The 21,707-nt window shown below is 43.5% G+C and overlaps 1 protein-coding gene across 3 annotated transcripts in view; it reads left to right on the top strand.

The window, feature by feature from the left end:
• The window catches only part of PRKCA (protein kinase C alpha), a 395,118-nt gene that overhangs the window by 171,138 nt on the left and 202,273 nt on the right, over positions 1 to 21,707 (top strand). The gene's annotated exons all lie outside the window — the stretch shown is intronic.

A 21,707-nucleotide genomic window follows, 5' to 3' on the forward strand; every position in this document is an offset into this window, starting at 1 on the left:
CACAGAATTTTTGCTTTAACTTTACAGTGACACTGCTCTTACAGGTTGTCCCTGAGCTAGCTGTCGCCTCTTAGCAGGACAAATGGTCATTGAGACTCATGAGTAACAACACAGTTCTCTGCAAGTACCATCTAGTCTAGGTGTCTGACTTCCGTGCTTGTGAAAAGGTTGAAAATTCCCTGCCGAACTGTTTCTATGAAGCACTTTATGCCTTCTGGCTTTAAGGGAGAAAGTTACTTCTGAATGTACTGATGCTACTGACATGGACCACAGATCAGCCAGGATGCTTACAGTGAATGTGAATGCAACAGGCCCCTGGGTTCTTTTTGCTTTTTGAAATAGAATAACTAGAGAAGAACAAGGCAAGTTTTAAAAATAACTTGGTACACATGTAGGTGAAATAACCTTACCTCCCAGTGACTGAGAAAAAAATAGGTCCCAATTCTGGCTGATGTGCTAGGATATTTTTAGCAAGAGGGCTCTTTCTTGTTTGATGGCCCATGAGGCAAAAATCATGGCCAAAAAAATATTATGTATTGGAGAGGCTACTCCAGTTATTGGGGGTTTCATTTTGTTTCCACTTCATCCACGAGAGAAAAGCAGGCATTCACAGGGGCTCATCATGATGAACATAGTAGAAAAGGAAAATTTAATGTTTTCATCTTTTGTTTGTTTATAACGTAAGGTTTAGTTCTAACACCTACTGCTGTGAGTTATTTTCAGTATGTGGCACATTGTTAGGGCCTTCTAAGAAACTTCTGTCTCATAAGGTGTTTCCCATTTTAATTTTATTCAGGAAAAATGGTTTCTGGAGTTTCTTACTAATTAGGTTTTAAATGAATACAACTTATTTACCATTGCATTAGAACTATGAGCATTTCACTGTTAATTGCCACCAGAAGGGTTTGGTCTGTTTCTACTAGAATCTTCTAAGGAAAATTGATGAACCTGGTAACCTAATTTTAGACCTCTTGAAATTTGGCAGATGGATGGTATTTATAGTGTTCTCAATCAGTTCCTATTAGATGTTTAAAAATAGTCACACCATTAGAGAGTACATTCAAGAACCAAAAGATTTTTAACCCTAAATCTAGTGCCCGGAACATTGTTTTTAGTTTCGTAAAGAGTGTGTGTGTTGGTAGCAATTTCTAAAGAGCCTTTCTGTAGTCTTTCCTGCTCTTTCCTGTGTGATGCTGCTGTTGCCATGGAAACAGATCTCGGAGTTGCTTTGTTATCCAGTGTAAGGGACTCCCTGATATGGAGAGTTACTGCAGGTCATTGTCAACACGGAGCCGTTATTAAGCATCGTGCTACAATGCATGTTGTACAAAGCTTGGTTGGAGCTCTGTGTTTGGAGCTTACACTAAAGATTATCGACACCTATAAATAAAAATCAGGGTCCTCAGCCACAGGAGCCTTGAAGGTACAAGCAGTGGCATACACTATTCTGTTTCAGGTGTGGTACATCCTTGGTCCAGACAAGTCCTTATGTGCCCAGTTAGGGTTGACTTATGGAGAAATGAGGATCTTGGAAGTTGATAGAGTAGTACAAGAAATGAGTGAGCCAAAAGTTAGAGGGTGGTTGGAAATTCCTGACAACTGTTTACAGGTGGAAATTGGTTCCTGAACTGAGAAGTGGGCTGTGTATGTTTGTGGTTGATTGCTCTTACACCTAAAGTTTTAGGATATTTTATTAGCAAGTTTGTACATTCTAAGATGGTGCAATCAGCTCATAATGCTGCAGAGTATTTTTGCAGTGAGTGTGATGTTGTTGGTTGGGGTTGAAGGTGGAGTGAAGCACTTGGAATGTGTGGCAGACTCGTGCTGCCCTGAGATGATCTCTTGCCTTCTCATTTACCAGCCAATATCCTAACCTCCCTGGATCTCTGTTTTCTTTCTGTTCAACTGGTGATACACTTGTCAGTTGTACCAAGGGTGCCATGGGGGAATGACGGTAAAGAAACTTGTAATGCTGGTGCTTGCCCCACCTCTTCTGCATATTCCCCTGGGAGGCACTTCCCAAAGTAGGATTCCACACCTGAAGCTTCAGTATCACCTGGGAATCTGTTAGAAAAGCAAATACTCCAGTGCCGCAGATGCACTGAGTCGGCAGCTCTGGGACAGGGCCGCAGTCTGTTTAATGAGCTCTCCAGGTGATGCACTCTAAGAACAGCTAGTCTTGGACTTGTTTCTGGGGGTGGGTTTGTTTACCTTTGTTGACAGTTCTTGTTGCTATGTGAGATTTGTGGTCTCCTACAGCTTACCTGCTCCCCTGTTACAGGCAGAGTAGTGAGTCCAGTGGCTTTGGATATCTGAGGTATTGGAAGAACAGGATGACTTTGAATGGAAAAAAAAAATCTCTTTTGCTATCAAAAAGCAGGCCAAATTCAACTTATCAATGTTAATGCAATTAGCAGCCATTTCTCTCCTAAATGCCAGGTGTCCAGATTTATTTATAATTATATTTTTTGGTTGGGCTAAAGAAATAATTGAACACATGCTTCTCGGCTTCTAGTATCCTGCATTCTTATTCCTAAGCGATAGTTGATTTCTGGGCTTTTAGAACTCAAAAGATTTTGCCCACAGACTTACCAGGAAAAGGAGAATGATTCCAGTACCACTTATAGCTGCTATTTTAGACACAATAAAATTCTCCTGGGTACTCTCAAACACCTGCTTTGGAATATTAAAAAACAAAAACAAAACCCTGCAGTGATTTAAAAGTCTTAAGCCATCATTGGTATATTAGGAGGCAAGAGGCCTAAATTTATGAGATGCTTCAGATATTGTGTGACATGTGGCATCGTCAGGACTCTTTGGGGACCTGCCCACTCGATACAAACCAAATTGTAGCTTCAACTAATTTTGATTTGGAAATTGCCTCCTTAAAAAGAAAAGTACTAAAAATGTTTGACATTTACAGGCTTTCTGCAACAGTCTGCAGTTTCTCTAGCAAGTGTATTCACAGACTTTAAAAGAACCTGGCAATTGCTAACTCATGTTTTTAGATAGCATAGGAGTACAAATACAGTCCTAATGGTACATTAGGACCATTAGGGTATATAGGATATAAGGACTATCAAAGTCCTGTTTCTAGTTTTCAGCATCATCCAAATGTAGGCTCCTCTCTAAGATAGGGGTAGTGTATGACCATAGAGAACCTCCTTCTCCCTTATTGAAATTGATTTTCCTAATAAGTACTGCCTGTAGGATCCCAGAAGAGTGATACAAATGACAAAATGAGGCTTGACTTTTTTCTCAGGAAAATTAAAACGTGATTTCTTTTTCTTTGACTAATTAGGACAACTAAAAGTAAACATCCAATTATGCAGTGATGAATCTAGTCTGGCTCAGTCTGTATTCTTTAAGACGTCCTAAGATAGAAGATTATGTGCTGAAAAGAAGGCTAGTCTGAGACAAATTCAGATTCTTAGAGGGAATGAACCCGTCATGATTTTACAGATTTATACCATGTGTGTAAGCAAAGAAAATAGGGTCAAAAATTGTGTCTCTCAGTCTGAAAGGCAAGAGCCCTGGCCCAGGAAATGGGGAGACTTGGAAATAGGTTTCTACTTTTGATCAGTTTTCAAAATACTGAACGTTCTTTGAAATAGCAAATGGCCCTGGAGGATTCCAGGGGAAGAAGCTGTGTGCAGGAGAGAACACCGCTGTCTGTGTGTGACCTGAAATAAACAGTCCAGGAAGAGCCCTTCTCCAGCCCATGGTCCTCTTAGCCGCTATTCAGTCCTTCTTCTCTCAGCTGTATTTCAGCTCCCATCCTGCATGACAGGGACAGGGTTCTTTCTCTTGGTCCTGACCACAGATCCCACAAGATATCCAGTTAGGGACCTGAGATTAGCATCCTCCTGGTGGAGGTGGACTGGGAGGCAAGAACACAGGCAGTGAGCTTAGGTTGGGGCAGGGCTGACGGACATCCCAGGGCTGTGTGTGACCTAGGGCAAAGCCACTGAAGCCAGCGATGGCAGGACCAGATACCTCTACTTTATAGCCCTTCCCCTTTTAATATTTAGCGTCCTGTAATATAGGTTTCTTTTTAGTATTTAGTAATGTCTTTGAGCCTGTCTCAGCTACGTTAGGTGGAAAGGAGTTCCTGGCTATTAGCAGAGCCAGACGGAAAAGATGATGTGGGGCAGGGGGTGGGCAGTTACTGAAGCAGGAGAGAGTCCTGGTGACTGATGGGAAGCGCTGGTTGTGGTCTCTTGGAAAACCTTGTTTTTGTGCTCTATATTGTTACAAAAAGGGATCAAGCGACTACCTCCTAGGTGGTTGTGCTGAGCCCCTGGGGTCATTTGTAGTGGAAGATGGGACCAGTTGCTCAAAGCAAACTAAAAGGATGTTTTAGGGTATTGGGTGAAAACCACAGTGTCTATTCTGAACTTGGAGAAAGTGGTGTGGGATTGTGTAGCTGGGTCATTGGCTGATATATGGCATGTGTGGATGACTCATTAAAAGAAAAAAGTCTTAAAGAAGAGAGCATAGAGCATTATTCATTGTGAGGACCACTGTGAACCCAATGGGGCCTTGAACTCTGCCCCTTCCCGGGCTGTGCTGTCAGGGCTTCGTTGGTGGACTCTTGTGGCTGCTTCCTCATGAATCCTCTTACTGCTCCTGCAATAGCTTTCTGATGCCCCCACTTTTCTCTGTGTCCAGAAAGGGCTATGGAGGACCCCAGTGGAAGGGTTTGAGTGCAGGAGAGAACACAGTTCTACTCGGTATGCATGACCTGAGGAGAGCTGGGAAGGGTGGACTTGTTCAATAGTGGAGGGTTGTGGAGGGTGGGGCTAGTGACCCCTGAACCTGACTACACATTGGAATCACCTGGGATACTTTCCACACTGCATTTCCTGGGCCCTTTCCAAACTCAAGCATGTCTTGTTGGGAAGGACCAGGATTAGCACAGACTTCAGAGGCAGATAATCCTAGTGTTGAATCACCTCACCAAATACCCTACCAGTTGTGTGACCTTGAGCAGGTCAGTTCACCTCTCCACACCACAGCATCTTTATCTGTGGACATAGGACAAATAATATCTAGAGTTTGAGGAATGAATTAAATGAAATCATGCATATAAAATGCTTAGCTCACTGCCTGTCACATAGCTAATATTTATTGAATGATGATTACGCTTAAGCAAAACGTCATTGACAGGGCAATACGGGGGGAACATGCAAAAGAATTAGAAAAATCACATTTCCCATCTTTATAAATACACGAACTAGATAGATGAGAAAAGCCAATGCACAGGGAACGTTGTGACAAAGCTCGGATTGCTGATTGATGCTGGAAGAGGGATGCAGTCTGGACCAAAGGGGGTCTGGAATGGTGCAGGGGAAGCAAAGAAGACTGACTGGAGAGGTTTCAGAGGGAGCGTCAGAGGAGCTTTGTAACAGAGTTGCCTGCTGATGATGTCAACACATCTAATACAAGACTCTGACTAATTGCTATTTATAGTTGCTTATATTCAAAAGCTTGTTTATACCACTGAAAACTGTCAGCTGGGCGTGTGTAGTGGAAAGAGCTCAGAGCTCGGTTTGAACGCTTGAATTCTTGTCCCATCTGTGCCCTAACCAGCCCAGTGATTTTGGTTGAGCCACTTGACCCTGAGGTCTTCGCTTCCTCCTTGTGGGGGTGGGGGATGAGATAACCGCCAGGGGTCTTCTGTCTCCCACATTACCCATCCAGCATTCAACAACAACGTTTACTGCACTTCCTTTCCAAAGCCATTTATCGTGCATCTTTGAATTTCAATTCCTGGGACTACGTAAGATCTATTGTTAAGTGAAAGGCTGTGTTTTGCTGATTTGTTCACGATTCACATTCGTGTGAAGTTTACAAAGACAGAAATTTCCATTTATAAAAGCATTTTTGTTCAGTTGGAATTATTTCGAAGGTCTACTTCATTATGCTTTTGTTCGATTTCTTGTCTCAAGAAGCTGTTAATGTCATTTTGGAAGACTTAATGTGGGAACATCTCGGCACATCATCGCTCTGCTCTAAGTACTGGTAGTCAAACAGTTGACTTCAGATAACCTAGGAAACATTCACTCTTTCATTTCGCAGATCTTCATTGCTTGTCTCCTGTGGCACAGGTACTCTTCCGTGCACTGGGGATCTGTCACTGAGCTAAGCAAAAACTCCCTGTGCTCACGGAGTGTGTTCCAGCACTATTAGCCTAGAAATGTACCCACTCTGTTGCCCCAGTTGAGAAGTAATCTAATTTATGTCAAGGGCTGTCTTCCTTTATCCAGTATCACTTCTCTCTCACCTTCCAGAATCTGCTATGTGACTGTGCGGGAAGACTAAATCATGAAAACTACAATGCATTTTTATATAGAAACAATGGAATATAATTGCCAAGCATATGTGCGATATTGCAAAAAAAATGACCACAGATCTTCCCATCCTTGTTGCATGCTCCCTTGTAAATGACTTTGCCACAACTTCAGTCAGGAAGTGAAGTCCCATTTGTCTACTCCTATGGGTTTAGACTGGCTTCTGTAACATCCTTTGGCCAGTAGAATGCAGTAAGAGTGATGTCGTGGAAGGCCTTACAGCTTTCCTGGAACTTCTGCCTTAGGAAGAAGCCCTGACTACCCTCCTTGAGGATTAAGAAACCATGTGAAGCTGGAATAAGCCTGAGGATTATTGGAATAAGGCTGAGGATTCCTAAACCAAGCCAGCACCATCCCCCATGCCTGGGAATGAGGCCATTGTAGACCATCCAGTGCCAGATGGATACAGCTGGATGAGTTTTCACCAGCTTAAAATCTCAAGGTGCTCATCATCAGCATTGATACAGATGGTTTTTGTTATTAATAATTGAAAGTTGTAAACATTTTTTGTATGTATTATAGATATTCGTATTTTCCATCTGTTATTAATTGCATAGACTTTGGAGTGTTGGTGTTGAGAAATACCTTTCACGTTTTGTTTTTTTTTTTAAAAAAGATTTATTTTGGAGTGAATGCAGAGGGAGGGGCAGAGGGAGAGAGAATCTCAAGTAGACTCCCCACTGAGTATAAAGCCCAATGCAGGGCTCAGTCTCATGATCCTGAGATCATGACCTGAGCTAAAATCAAGAGTCAGACTCTTAATCACCTGAGCCACCTAGGTGCCCTGCCTTTCACATTTTAAATGATCCACTAAGAGACCAGCTTTTGGACTTAGAGAATCATGTAAAGTTTGGTGGCTAGCTCTAGGTCTGTGCTCTTTGGAGAGATGAGCCACTAGCACGTGTATGGCACTTGCTGGATGGTAGAGGTTTTCTGGGGGCACATGGACCCACTTCTCATGGTTGTTGGTAGTTGGGGTGTACTTGGAAAGGCAAGAGTCTAAGATGACCCTGACCAGAATTGGGGCAAAGAAGTTTTCATTGAACGAGATTTGTCTCTTTACTAGAAGTGTTAATGAACATCACAACTCAATAATTTCAATCCAGAGTGGAAAATGGACATCTGTCTCCACAAATTAAACAGAAAAGGGGGGGGATCATTCCATGCACTTTTCCCCCCTTTTTTTCCCCAAAAATTGTGGGGTTTTTTGTTTTTAAATTCAGGAAGGAGGTCTGGGAATATTACCTGTGCATTATCTAATAGCCTCGCTAATTATGGTATAAATAAATAAGCAAAGTCAGTTGATTCCAGTTTGCTTTTACAGTGATGATAAACCATATGTTGTATGAAGTGGTCTAAAGACAACCACCACCATGACTGAAAAATTTGGGAAATGGCATATGTTAAGTATACAGGTAAAGTTTTCGAAAAGTTTGATATGCTACTTCACTCTTATAATAAGACCTATATTAACACCTGTTCGCACTGAAATCCGAAGAGCATGTTTGCTTTTACACAAAAAGCAAAAATAGTGTTCAACATTGGTCCTGCAGCTAGCGCTTCTGGAAGCAGTGTGTTCCCTGAGCAGCAAAAGTGGCGACACCAAGCACCTTCCCCAGGAACTAGACTCAGCGTCAGTCTGCCAGAGTTTTGAACTGTGTCTGTGAGCATCAGTGCTTTATCTCAATTTCGTTTGCGCATTCATTAGTAAAATGTGTCCTAAGATCTGAGAAAAGTGTGAGAGAGGCTATTTTTTGGGTCTGGAAACAACAAAGAATTTTCCATATAAATTAATGGAGATAGCTTCTTTATGCCATTTTAACTTATGAAAGGTTTTGTATGAATGCCATGCTTTTGGATGAGAGGAGAACCTGTATTGCTCATTAGATATCTGCTCTCATCAGGGGATAAATGCAGCTACATGTTACTATAAGGAAATATTGAGAACATTTATTAGTGATAAAGTTAGAATTTTAAAGCAAATTTTAAAGTAAATACACAGCTGAAAAAAATAAGAATATATCAATAAATTGTCCCATGGAAGGAGGTAGGTTCTCTATGAAGATGTTCTCTGTGGAGATGATTGGAGGTGTGTGACATAAAGCAGTAGTTTGTTTTATGATTGATATATTGTCTATATCAATTTGCTGTGGTCGTCTAACCACCTCAGAAGTTAGTGGCCTTGAAACAATAATGGCATCATCATTGACGTAATCTACAGGTCTTAAAAGATCTGACTGATTTAACCTGAGCTCAGCTGGGCACCTTGCCTTCTCACTGTGGGACTGGGGATCAGTCTGCTCTTCATGCCTCTCATCCTGCTTTGATTGGGGGAGGATAGCCTAGATAGGTTCTTCTGCAGCTGACAAACTGCAGAGGGCTAACACAAATGCCAAGAAGTGCTTCATTCTCGGCTCAAAACCGGCATATGCATGTTTCTGCCTCATTCTTTTGGCTAAAGCCAGTCACATGGCTTAAGCCCAAAGTCAGAGGGGGAGGGGGTTATGAAATATACTTGAGCTTTATGGGAGAAAGTCCAAAGTCATGCATAAAGGGCATAGAAACAGGGAAGGATGAAGAATTGGGGCCAGGAATGAAACCTACCACTTTATCTTTGTGACTCTTAAGAACCAAGACTTGCTAAAAACAAGCACAAGGATGAATTAGACATGGTGTATAAACAGTTTGGGTATAGTTTGATCTTTGTATAACAAAGACACCTGTCCTCCTCCTCCTATACTAAGCGTTGCAAACGACAGCCTGTTGGGCCACATCGTGTCCAACACTTGTTTTGGTCAATGATTCGCTAGAAACACAGCCATGTCCATTCTTCAGTGTATGCATTGTATATGGCTGCTTTGGCTCTGTAACAAGAGTTGAGTATGTGTACTTGTGACAGGCTGGCCCGCAAAGCTGAAGATACTAACTGGCCTTTTACAGAAAAGGCTTGCTGACCTGTTTTATATTATGGCACCAAATAGTTTATGTGAAGCGCATTCAATTGTGACCTCCCCCTCCCTACTCTCCCCCAGCCCATTTTAGGTTTTTTCCAGTGTGCGTTGCATTCTTATTCTTGTGTGTTTCTATAAAATAGGTAAAACAGGGAGATAAAATAATCCTGGCACTTGAATTTTGGCAGTGAAAGCCAATACAATTTGCATCCACAAGCTATAATCCTTAAGCCAAAATTGACAAGCCAACAAATTGCAGACTACAGAACATACAAAGGAGGGAGCCAGTTGCTACTTTTGCCTTTACTATTTATGCTCTGTGGCTCTGTAGGTCATTCATGCTGTTAGACAATAGGGTGATTGTTTCTGTTCTGCTGAAAGACAATCTGATTGTGCTTCGTGTGGAATGAAGTGCAAAGCTGCTCACCTCTACTCCCAAGAGAAATGCTGCAGACCTTTGCTCAAATGTAGTAATGTCAGCTTTTGGTGTGGTGGGAGAACCAGGCTTCTTGGGTCAGCATTATTTTCCTGCATCAATTTTTTTTCTTTATAATTAGTAAAAGTACTTTTTTAGTACAGTATTACAAAAAAAATTATTTTTAAAAATTTTATTTATTTATCCATGAGAGACACAGAGAGGCAGAGACACAGGCAGAGAGAGAAGCAGGCTCCATACAGGGAGCCTGACGTGGGACTCGATCCCGGGTCTCCAGGATCAGGCCCTGCGCTGCAGATGGCACTAAACTGCTGAGCCACCCGGGCTGCCCTACAAAGAAAATTTAAAAGAAAATATCCATTATATTATACATATACCCCCTTAGTTAAAGCCATTATAAATATATGCTAAGTGGGACTTTAGGTAGTTTAAAAATAGTATCTTGGTATATCTGTGGAAGTATGGGAAATGTATATAATACAGTGTTCCATAAGAAATGTAATATAGAATTGATACATGTGCCCCTGGTGTACTCATGTAATGTGTGTGTGTGTGTGTGTGTGTGTATGTGTGTATAATAGTAGTAGTAGACAGAATGATGTCCCTGGAACTCGACCTAAGAATATATTACTTTTCATCACAAAAAGTGCTTTGCAGATGTGATTAAGGATCTTGAGAGGGAAAGGTTATTTTGGCTTATATTGGGTGGGCTCTGTGTAATCACAAGGTGTCCTATAAGAGTGAAGCAAGAGGGTCAAAGTCAGGAAAGGATATGAAAGCAGAGGTTGCATAGTTACACTTTGAAAATAGAGGAAGGGGCTAGGAGCCAGGGAATATAGGTTGTCTCTAGAGGCTGGAAAAGGCAGGGATTCAGAAGCCTCCAGAAGGAATGCATCCTGGCCAACACCTTGGTTATAGAGCCTTGAGTTCTGTTGGACCTCTGACCTCCAGACCTGAAGGTAATCTGTGCTGCTCTAATCCACTAGGTCTGTGGTATTTTGTTACAGCAGCAATAGAAAACTAGTACAGCACATACAAATGGAAGGGAAGGTATTTCAAAGTGATATTTGGGCAAAAATAAACTGTTTATAATTTCCATATATTGATTGGGTGAGTGGTTGAGTTTATTCTGGGTGGCTAAGACTAAGAGGCAGCAAGGGTGTTTTACATATTAGAGGAAGAGAAAGGTGGTAGGATTTTGAGGTTCAATATGATATGTAACCCCGCAGAATTGCTCTCTAGTTTGGTTTTTGCTGTGTCAAAGTGGCAGATGGCTTCAGACTTAATGGGGACGCCAGTTCCTGTCTGTCTTTGGGTGTGGGGGGAAGGAGCACATGTGCATGCTAAGGGAGGAGCAGAGGGAGAGAGAATCCCAAGCAGGCCCCACACCCAGCACAGAGCCTGATGCAGGCCCTGATCCCACAACCCTGAGATCACAACCCAAGCTAAAATCAAGAGTTGGATATTCAACTGACTTGGACCACCCAGACACTTCTCCCCCTTAAGTCTCTGGTTTTCAATACACAGTCTCTGAGCTGAAATGTTATTTTTGATTTACTATTAGGATTTTTGTAGTTAAAGTCTTTGCAAAAATTTGAGTGCAAGTAGGAAGCTAAATACATGTATGCAAACTTGGGTCAAATTCTGTAAGGTGACAACAATATTCTCTAACGTAGACATTATATACCAGTTTTCTCTCCATCTCTATTCTGTCCAACTATTTTCAAGTTAGAAGACGCTGTTGTGAATCAGGCACTAACTGTTCACTTTCCCAAGAGCTGACCCTTGTGTGCTTTTGACTTCAATGAGTTCTTTCCTAGTCCTGTCTCAACTTGTCCAGAGTCCTGTGTCCTTGCACAGCTTGGTTTCTTCACTGGTGAAAGGCATCCATGACGTGCCTCATGGAGCTGTTGGTAAGTGCCATGCACCTGCCAGCAGGTTCACCAGCCCTTAAGCATTTCCTTGTGGGAGGGGTGGTCCATGGGTGGGATTCCAGAATCTCCGAGCCTTTGCATTTTTCTTCACAGATGGAATGAGATCTTGAAAGCTTCCATTTCTTTTTATTTGTCCCAAGGCAAATCTTCCATATTCTGAGCAACAAAACGAAGACCGCTTTGAAAATTTCCTTATGAAAGTCCTCTAGGATTCTAGCTAATTCTTGAGTCCTCCGATGAAGGTCTTGAATATTATGGTCCATGGCTTAGCTAGATAAATCAGAGTCCAACTGTCTTCTTAAGCCTCAAAATAAGCTACTGATTACCCTGCCTGATGGTGTGCAGGCTAATCAAATAGACTTGATATTTCAGCTGACTCATTCCAGATACTTTCCTTTGCTCCTTCTCAGTCCTCCCAGATCTGCAACATGCTGTAAGGAAAACTGAGTCGGGGGGAGACCTAACTTTTTCTGTCACTGTGAACCAAATCATGAATCATGTGCCTTTGGCTTTGATCTGGTAATATATAATGTACCCTTAAACATTCTTGGAAAGTCGGTGATGTTAATTTGGCTCCTACCCCAAGCTCCATTCCCTCCGATGGCTGCTGCTAGAATCCGTTTATTCTGATCCTCACTGTCTTGAATTTTATCAAATATCTTGAACTGAGTGGAGATGCAGGCTGAGCACGTTTATTGCAGTTGAGACCATATTTTGATTTGAGATGAAAGAGGGACAAATACATGAATATACTTAATTGAGCCAAAGACCGTGACATAAAATCTTATCGAGAGGTGCAGATGTAGAAGGCAGAAAGTAACGCTGAACACTGAGCCTCAGTCACCACGGTTGCCTCCTCCCCCACCCCCACACACAGGGAAACTAAAAATGCTTGGGCAGAAAAATATTATCAATAGATTTTTTTTCCAGCTGCCGAGATGACTAGATATAAAAAGCAGAACCAGGACCTTTGCAATCTTTCACAAACCTCAGTTGGACAATTTCCACTTGGGATAAAATGGATGTTTTCCCAGCATCCTCTGTTCTTGAGACATGGGGGAGGTAGTGCCTCCCAAACCTTCTGTATTTTTTGGTGTGTGTGAGAGAGGGAAGAACCACATGTATCTCAAAGCTCAAGGGAAGAGGGCTCCCTGGCCTACTTCAAGGCATTCTCTAAACCAGGCAAGAGAATCTAGGAATTCCTTTTTTGGGATTCTGCTACAATCTTATACAGCTACACAGCTTGAAAGGCTAACATTCCTTTTCTGCCTTTCAGAGGTGATAATATTGGAGGAAGTGGTGGAGATGTAGAACAATCACTTTGTCCACTTTGACCTAGAATAAGCAGCTAGGAAGCCAGAGCACCCCTTCCCCAAAGCTTGTGCCTCTGTGCACACCTGTGCTCCCTCACTCACTCATCTCTCAGTCCCTGTCTCTCTCACCCCCTGGGCCCTCTCATGTTCTCCTGACAATACTTCCGGTTGCCTAATTGATTACCTAGATTTTTGTTGGCAGTTAGGATCTTTTCGGTAACGTTTGTCACCCCGGTGGGACTCCTTGCTGTCTCCTGTTCGCTCAGCAAGCACTTGATTGCAGGGCTTCACAGAAGCCTGTGATCAGTGGGCCAGGGACGCAGCCCACGTGGGAGCCACATCAGTATTCGTTGGTTCTGCGGGAGACCAGCTGAAGGGTGGGGTGCTCTACACAAACAGGAGGGTCGGCAGCCTGGAAGCCTTTTCTCAGGACTCCTTATACTGTGCCCCTGACTCCACCTTGCTATCAACTGAGGAACTGTTTGAACAAGGGCTGGGGCCTGGGCATTCTCCAGGTCACTTAAATCCAGTCTCTGAGTGTGGTGGGGGAAAGGGGTGAGTTGGTGGCCCCAGTATTATATCCGAGCTCCCCAGGTGATCCCAACTTGAAGCTGGGACTGAGAAGCCCCGTGTTAGCCCAGCTGCCTTCCCTGCCTGGCTTGGGGAGGGTGGACTCCTGGTGGCAGATGCTGGGAGGCAGAAGTGACCGCTGGGCTGTTGGCTCCCTGGCTCTATCCTGTTTTATGGTGGTGACTGTTCCAGGTGAAGCGACCTGGCCTATTTTTGCAACCACCTTACCCGCAGCCTCCCGTCCTCCCTGTCTGCCTTTAGGGGGAGCAGAAAGGGGACAGCAGCCGGTGAGGTTTCAGACCTGTGTCCCCGTGGCTGCTTCTCACGCCCGCCTCTTTGTCACCCTTGAGCGCAGTGTCAGTGGACGGCACATGGTGTGGAAGTCGGCAGGGCTGTGTCCAACCGCCGGGGCTCAGAAAGCGGGCTGGCTTCTTAAAAACGATCTTCATGCTCAGCTCTTGAAGCCTTCACAGTCCGGGACCTGCATCTGCAGGGGGTGGCATCTGACATCCTCGGAGAGGAGCTGCATCCGCTGCTGGGCCAGGAGTGAGGCACTGGGCGTGCAGCAGCTCCAGAGCCTTCCTCGGGCAAGTTCCTGCGTTATTTAGCTCCTTTGCTGCCAGAGCACCACGTTCCACTTCTTAGCAGATTGGGGTGAATTTCCAAGAGGGAAGACTGCAGATGGCTTTGCCTTCCGGATGGGCTTTTTCCTCCCCAAGTGACTCACTTGTGCTAAAGACCTAGCTCCAGTTGGAGCCCCTCTGGTCTCTCTCAACCACCTTTGCACAGAAGGAATTAAGGAGCCATGAGAGGGTTTTTACACGGTCACGCCATAAGCCACCAGTTTTTTGCTGGGGGGGAGGGGGAGGTTCACCAGACTGGTTTTGTCTTTTTTTTTTTGCCCTGCCAGCACCATTGACTTTTTTCAACCCTGTAAGACTCTGTTCATCTTTTAATTGAGTTACAACCCCACTGTCTTTCCCTCTTCCTGTGAGATAGAGCTCTAAGGACTGGCGTGGGCCCATGTTCTCACCCACCGACGGATGAGTGGCTTGCCCCTTGCCCTAGGGTGCTGTGGCCCTGGACAAGTCCCCATACTGCCTCCCGAGCAGCAGCAGGTATCTCCCTCCTTGAGAAGGAGAGGGTGAGGGTTCAGCTCCCTCCCAGGAACTAAACCACCGCTCTGGGGTGGAGTTGTGTTTGTACACACAGCATACCATGGAGGGGAACCAGGGAACTTGTGTCTCTTAGCACAAGACAGACATGTTTGCCTTCCTGCTTTCAGTGAAGGGAAATCCATGGCTGGAGAGATACTTGAATGCAGTTCTAACCTTAGGCAGTGAGCAACACCTCAGCCATTTGAAAATGAATTGTAAGGCATGAGAAACTTCAAACATTAGAGCTTTTTTGGTGACGTGTCTCTTAAGTAATAACCTTTTGATTCCTATTCTTCCTTTCCCGTTACCGGATGATACTGAAATGGATGTCCAGACACCTACAGAAAAGTAGTAGGCTCTCTTTTCCTGAAATGAGCTGTTTCCCTTCCCCAACACTGTCTTTTCACCAGTGCAACTGCGTTTGATTTGCTGAAGAGAAAAAGCATTTCTTCTGTTCCCGTTGTTTGCCTTGACATCAGACAAAGCTATGTTCTTCCTCTAGGAGGCTTGCTTCATGCTAGTTATCAGGGTGTGTGTCTTGAAACAAATCCCCCCTGAGGCTGGGTATCTGTATGTTAGCCACTTGCTTTATAATTCTTAATTTAGATGGGCAGAGAAGGATTGTTTTAAGGGTCAGGCTTCTGCTGCTTCCTAGCATTAGATCAGTCTTGCCCATCAGTTTTTCCTATCTGAGGCTTTAATTGGGTAGCTTGTGGGTTGGTCATAAGCAACGGGGAAAGATCCAAAGGAGGGCCTTCATGTTGCCTCCCACCAGGGCCTGGTGGAACCTTTTCCTCTTTAAAGGTTCCTAGCCAAAGGCCTTTGTCGACTTTGGAGAGCTGCCTGTGATGGCTCAGGCTTATTTCTGCCACTGCAGAAGCCGTTGGAAAGGGCAGCCCAGCTTCTCCGGCATTTAAACAAGTTATCTGAAGGCTGTTGGAGTCGGTGGGGCAGAAGCCAATCCTTCCCTTCTTTGAAGTCAGAGTATTTATTGAGCACTTTCTTTCTCAAGGTGGGAGATGAAGCTTTCAACTTCCTGAGTTTTTCTGTCATTTAGAGGCAAGATGAAGCTCCTGACATTTTTCTGATCTCATCTCTCACCATATGAAAATGATTAGTTTTGATTATATTCACCTTGATTGTTTTTCTTCTCTGGGGGAGCTGATTGTGAGTTTGTGTCAAAGACTCATATTTGCATATCCCTATTAGATGAGAGCCATGCAGCAGGGCAGTTTTTCCGTCTTAAAGGGCCTAATTGGGGTCCCTGGCACATATGCAAAATTCCATGGTCTTCAGTCGATTCTTGGGAAATCTGACAAATGTTGCGTTTTATCCTTAAATGCCTGATTTCCTCTTGGGTTTTATATTCTGCATACTGAAAGTCACAAGTTGATCTTTCCAAACTTCCGGGCCAAATGTGTTTGAATAATAAACTTCTGGCATGAGGGAAATGGACAAATAGAATTCAAGATTTATGATAATTTGACCCATACCTGCCTCATTGTTACAACAAAACAAAGGAGGGATGCTTGGGACTTAGGCTATCTAATGGCATATGCTGGTTTTATTGTGCCAGAGGATTACAATTTGAATATATTTCAGTATCAGTGAGACCAGAGTGTAACGAGTGCTTTACATGAATATTAACACCATCGTAAGTGATAGAAGCTAACATTCACTGCACACGTAGTAAATACTAGGTACTGTCCATCCTCCGTACTTGATACGAATTGGTACCTTGAATCATCCCCAGGCTCTATTTTGATCTCTGCTTTTCAACTAAAGAAACTGTGGCTTAGAGAGGCTTAGTAACCCACACCTATGGTTTATTGACAGCAGGGTTTTAAACCTCTGTGATCTGGTTTGCGAATTCACTCCTGGAGCTACTCTTCACTGTCCATCTATACTGCCTCTGACACGTCATTTTGTATTGTGCCAGATGGAGGAAAAACGCATCAAGGATGAGGCCTACTAAAATGTTCTTGAGTATAAATAGGCCATCTGTTGATCTCCCCGTCCTCAGGCCGGGAGCTCTTACTTCAAGCCAACACATGGCAGGAAAAGATATTTATTGATGTCTTAAGGGATAGTTAATGAAAAATAAATAGGCAGGGCAGCGTCTTTAACCAGCCCTATCTTGGACCCAAATCCTCTCTCTCCTGGTGCCCACAGGCCTCTCTACCTGTTGGTAGGTGTCCCTACCAGCTTGGCGCCAGCCTAGCTTCCTTGGGGTTGGTGGTGTCCTACCAGAGTAGGAGGCATATTATGTGTCCCTTAGGGGGTTTTGCAAACCACCTGAGCTGCAGAGACTTTTTCTTTGTGACTGGTGCCCGGTCCCTATCTGCTCTGTCCCTCCCTTTCTGGTTCTCTTGGGCCTGCTTCACTGCTCCTTTACTGTCCTCTCTTTGTTCTCTCAACAACAAACAGTTAAAGGATCTCCGGCATCATGAGATCACAGAGTCTTCTAGTATAGTCCCGTCATTTTAAAGAGGGGCCCACGCAGCTGGGCATTTGTGTCACTGAGGCCAGATCTCCAGTTTTCTCATTTTCTTTTGTACTAAAATGCTTACCTTTGAAAAAAAGTGAAGACATGGTAAAAATAGCACCATGCCGGAAATGTATGGGAAGGTCAGCATTTGTGACTTTCTTTCTCTCCTCGCCCCTGGGGGTACTATTTGCCTGGACCTTGGCTTTCTGCCCTTTGGTATTTATGTACTCACAATTTCTGTTTCTTACCTGGGTTTGACGCCTTGCTTTTTAGAAACCTTTATTATTTTTAAATTCTTGCATGTGCCCTACTTTTCTAATCCTGGCATTTATTCCTTGCAGTCCTTTCAGCCTGTTGCTGATCATAGCCCCGGATAACCATACTGTGTGATTGTGGTATTGAGATGCTCTGACAGGAGACATGTCTACCGAACGCAGATGGTGTGTCTGGTGGCCAGAGCCTTCCTATGAAATCTGGATAGATTCTCTATTCATCAAGGGAGGTCCATTCACAGAAGAGCCGCAGAGAAATGCACAAGATTGGGGGGAAGAAAAACCCCACAAGGAAATGCCTTATGAAGTTACAACTTAGATTAGATTATGCAGTCTGGGAAAGAAAGGTAATGCAAATCAAAATATCTGGAATGTTATTAGAACAGTGTTTAACATGGTTAACTTCAGAGTCAGAAAGCCTGGGTTTGAAGTGGCTTCTCCACTTCCTGGGTCTGTGACCTTGAGCTACTTCTTTAACTCCTTTGAACTGTGGGAAGGGGATGCTATCATTCATGGTGTCTCTACCACCAGCAGTTGCAAGAATCCCACGGGTTGCTAAGAATACATTTAAATTCTATACCTTCAAAGGTTTGTCGTAGGGCTGAGAAGGGCAAAGGCACAGCATTTAGCTCACAGCAGGCACTGAACTTGGACTATTCCCCTCATTCCCTCCCTGTGCCCCTCTAAATAGGCAGGGAAACATCCATACCTTTTGGAGAAAATTCCACCAAATAGGGTCCGATAGAGTTTTGGTGACTCAGAAGCAATGTCTCTTAAACTTCCTGGAAATTCTATGGAAAAGACACATCTCATTTAGCAGGGGTTAGGGCGGTTTTACTTTCCTATCTGTGAAACCATATTTATGTAAATAAGGTACGCTCCCAGGTAGGAAAGAAATCTGAGATTGCCCTCCTCTTGGCGTTGTTATTGGGAGTAGAAATGGCCTTTTATTTGGGATTTCTCCTTTTACTTGTGGGTAGTCACAGGGTGGAGAATGTGGCTGCTGGTCTGTCAGTTTCAGCTGTGGGCGTGATGCCTAGTTTCTTTTTCTTTTTAAGATTTTATTTATTCATGAGAGAGACAGAGAGGCAGAGACATAGAGGGAGAAGCAGGCCCCCTACAGGGAGCCCAATAGGGGACTCGATCCCAGGACCCCTGGATCATGCCCTGAGCCAAAGTCAGATGCTTAACCATGGAGCCACCCAGGCATCCCATGATGCCTAATTTCTTAGCTTCCTGTTTCCCTGGGACTGTGGCAGGAGTGGCTTTCCCCCTGCCCCCCATCCTCACCTTACAGATTGAGAACTGAGTCAAATTCTAATTCCCTCATCAGTGAGTTGAGAAGAATTGGGAGGGCTTGTGTGTCTACCCACTCAAGGGAGTTGGGAGCTGGGGGTGGGGGCGGAAGCTTCGGAATCAGTAGAATTTGGCACTCTTAAAAAACCTATGTTGTTTCTGGCAAATTACAATGCGTTCAGGTCAAATTTTATTGAGCTACATGCTCTCCTAGGGACAGGTTGAAGAATAGGATTTGGGTTCTTAATCCATATTCCTAGATTATAAATTTATCTTTGGAGATAAATTAATACTTGACAGATGATAGTTAAATTCATAATCTGAATTTGCCACCTGAACCTTTGCTCACAGGTAAAAAGGAATCAGATACTGATTCGTGCCACCTAATGTGGACGGACCTTGAAAATGTTTTGAGTGAAAGTTAGTCACAGAAGATCACATGTTGTATGGTCCCATTTACGTGAAATGTTCAAAGTAGACAAATCCATGGAGACAAGGTAGATGAATGGTTGTTGCCAAGGATGCTGGTCAGGAGGCAGGAGGAAGGTAGTAATAACTGCCAGTGGATTTGGAGTTTGATTTGGAGATAAAGATGTTTTTAAGATTGAGAGAGAATGAGTGGAGGGAGAAGGACAGAGCAGAGGGAGCCTGATGTGGGACTCAATCTCAGGACCCTGGGATCATGACCTGTGCCAAAGGCAGATGCTTAACCAACTGAGCCACCCAGGTGCCCTCAGGGGATAAAGATGTTCTTGAAATGAAATTGTAGTGATGTTTGTACAACCTGCTAATATACTAAAAATCCTTGAACTGTATGCTTTAAATGGGTGGATTGTATGGTATACAAATTATGTCTCAAAGCTGTTACCAAAAAAAGTTATGTAATTTCCACACAGGTGTACTTAATATGTTAACATATGCCTATACGGAAAAAGAAAAAAGCCACATTGTTGACTTTGGGTATTTAAATTGACAGCAAAGCAAAATAAACCAAAATAAAATTATGTAGCCCCAACAGTGCCTGCCGTACTGAGGTTTACTGTTCCAAATTCCCAAGGATTTCAGAAGATGGCAGTTTGGTTTTAGGTGGCCCTGTATCATTCCATTTAACATGTACCCTGGAAAATATACATATGTGATGTAGACTAATTTCTGCCCAGAGCATTATTAAGCACTGACCTGGATGATCAAGAAAGATTCTCCACCTTAATTTTATAGCCTGCCAACCACCTGTTAGAACTTTGGCAACCTTGAGTCCCCTTTCTTTTTCTTTGATTCTGTGACTTAAGATTTTATGGTAAATGGGGATGGATTTTATTCTTGTGGTGGTAAGCAAGAGAATTCATTCTCTATACTTAGAGCTACTCAGCTCTTATAACAGTGAACCTCAGAAGCCAGAGTAGCAGCTCTGAAAGAACTTTTCCAAGAGGGGATTGCAGCCATACATAATTGGAAGTGGTAGCTGTTCTTTGTTTGAGCTCTTAGTTCGAGCCTCCCACCCTATAGAACCTGTGAACAGAGCTCCTGAGAGGTAGGCTGATAATTGAACATGTTCACCCCCCCCTTCACTTGCTGTAGCCACAAATTCAGAAATGAACAGTGACAGGTTCAAAAATTGCAGGAGGGAGAAGCAATAACCAGAACTCTGAGAGCACCCAGAATGAAAAAACATCCACTCAAATTCAAAATCAAACAGGAATATAATATCCAAGCAGCTTGTCTGAGATTTTGTTCATTCAACGTCCGCTCCTTAAGGAAGTGTGATGCTTCAGGCAGTGTAGCATAATGATTGACATTTGGGCTCTGAGTTCAAATCCGTACTCTGCTGCTTGCTAGTGTTTTGATCTTGGGAAATTTTATTTAAACGCTGAACCTCACTCTTCTATAGAATGTGGGTAATAGTACTTTGTCATAGAGCTCTTGCAAAGATTAATGGATACTTACAGCAATGCCTGGTGTCTGTCAGGCATCTAGTAAAGGGTCATGGTGGTCACTGTTAGTATCATCGTCATTAGTAAGAAGGGCCAACAAGACAGCTGCCAACTGCTCTTCCTCTGTAGAAATCACTTTGCTCCAGTGGCTCATGTGGGAGGGTCCTGTAGAAGAGTGGGGCAGATGCAGGGAAAGAAGGTGGTTGCCCAGTCACCAGTTGGTTCCCATCCTCCAGGACTCGTTAGATTAAGAACCACTTGGAGCCATTCCCTGCAATTGATGCTGGATGAATAGAGTTGAATGACTTGGCCCTGCCTCCCGGGAGCACGCCTCTAAAATACCTCCAGTGTGTCTAACGCATGAACCTGGACATTCTCTCTGCAGTTCACTCCAATTAGTGATCAAAATCTGTGTTAGGGGTTTTAGTAATTCATTCTCTGGGCTCCAACTCTTTTTTTCTAAGCTCTACTCTCAGGAAGCCTCACTCCCTTTTTCATCATAATTTAAGACTGCATCCAAATGTTGAGAACTCTTGCCTACCCACGATCAGAAGGGGAAGAAAGTTGCAATTTTTTTTTTTTTGGCTTTAAAGAACAGCAGTTCACCAAAGCTCCCCCAATCAAAGTAAATTATTACCATAAATTGTGGTAAAAATTACTTAGGGCCACAGGTTAGCATAATCTTCCAGGTAATAATCATTGAGAAAGAAGTTTTGAACCAGACTCAACTTTTGTTACTCTGTTGACCCAAGGATGGGATTTAGCAGGTGTGGTAAGAATCACAAATCATAAAATACTAAGTGACCTTTGTGATTTTATGGGGTCTGTAGTTGGGGTTCTTTAGGTTGCCTGTGTTGGGGTACCATTTAAAAATTAACATTCTTTGGCAGGTTTTGTATTGACCGTTTCTGTGTGTGATCAAATGTCATGTGGTCTTCAGGTCACCCTGGAAAAGTCACGAGATAAAATTCTGATGGAATGAAGAATTAATCTCCTCATGTCATCT

This window comes from Canis lupus, chromosome 9 (genome assembly GCF_003254725.2).
Source record: "Canis lupus dingo isolate Sandy chromosome 9, ASM325472v2, whole genome shotgun sequence".
NCBI classification, from domain to species: domain Eukaryota; kingdom Metazoa; phylum Chordata; class Mammalia; order Carnivora; family Canidae; genus Canis; species Canis lupus.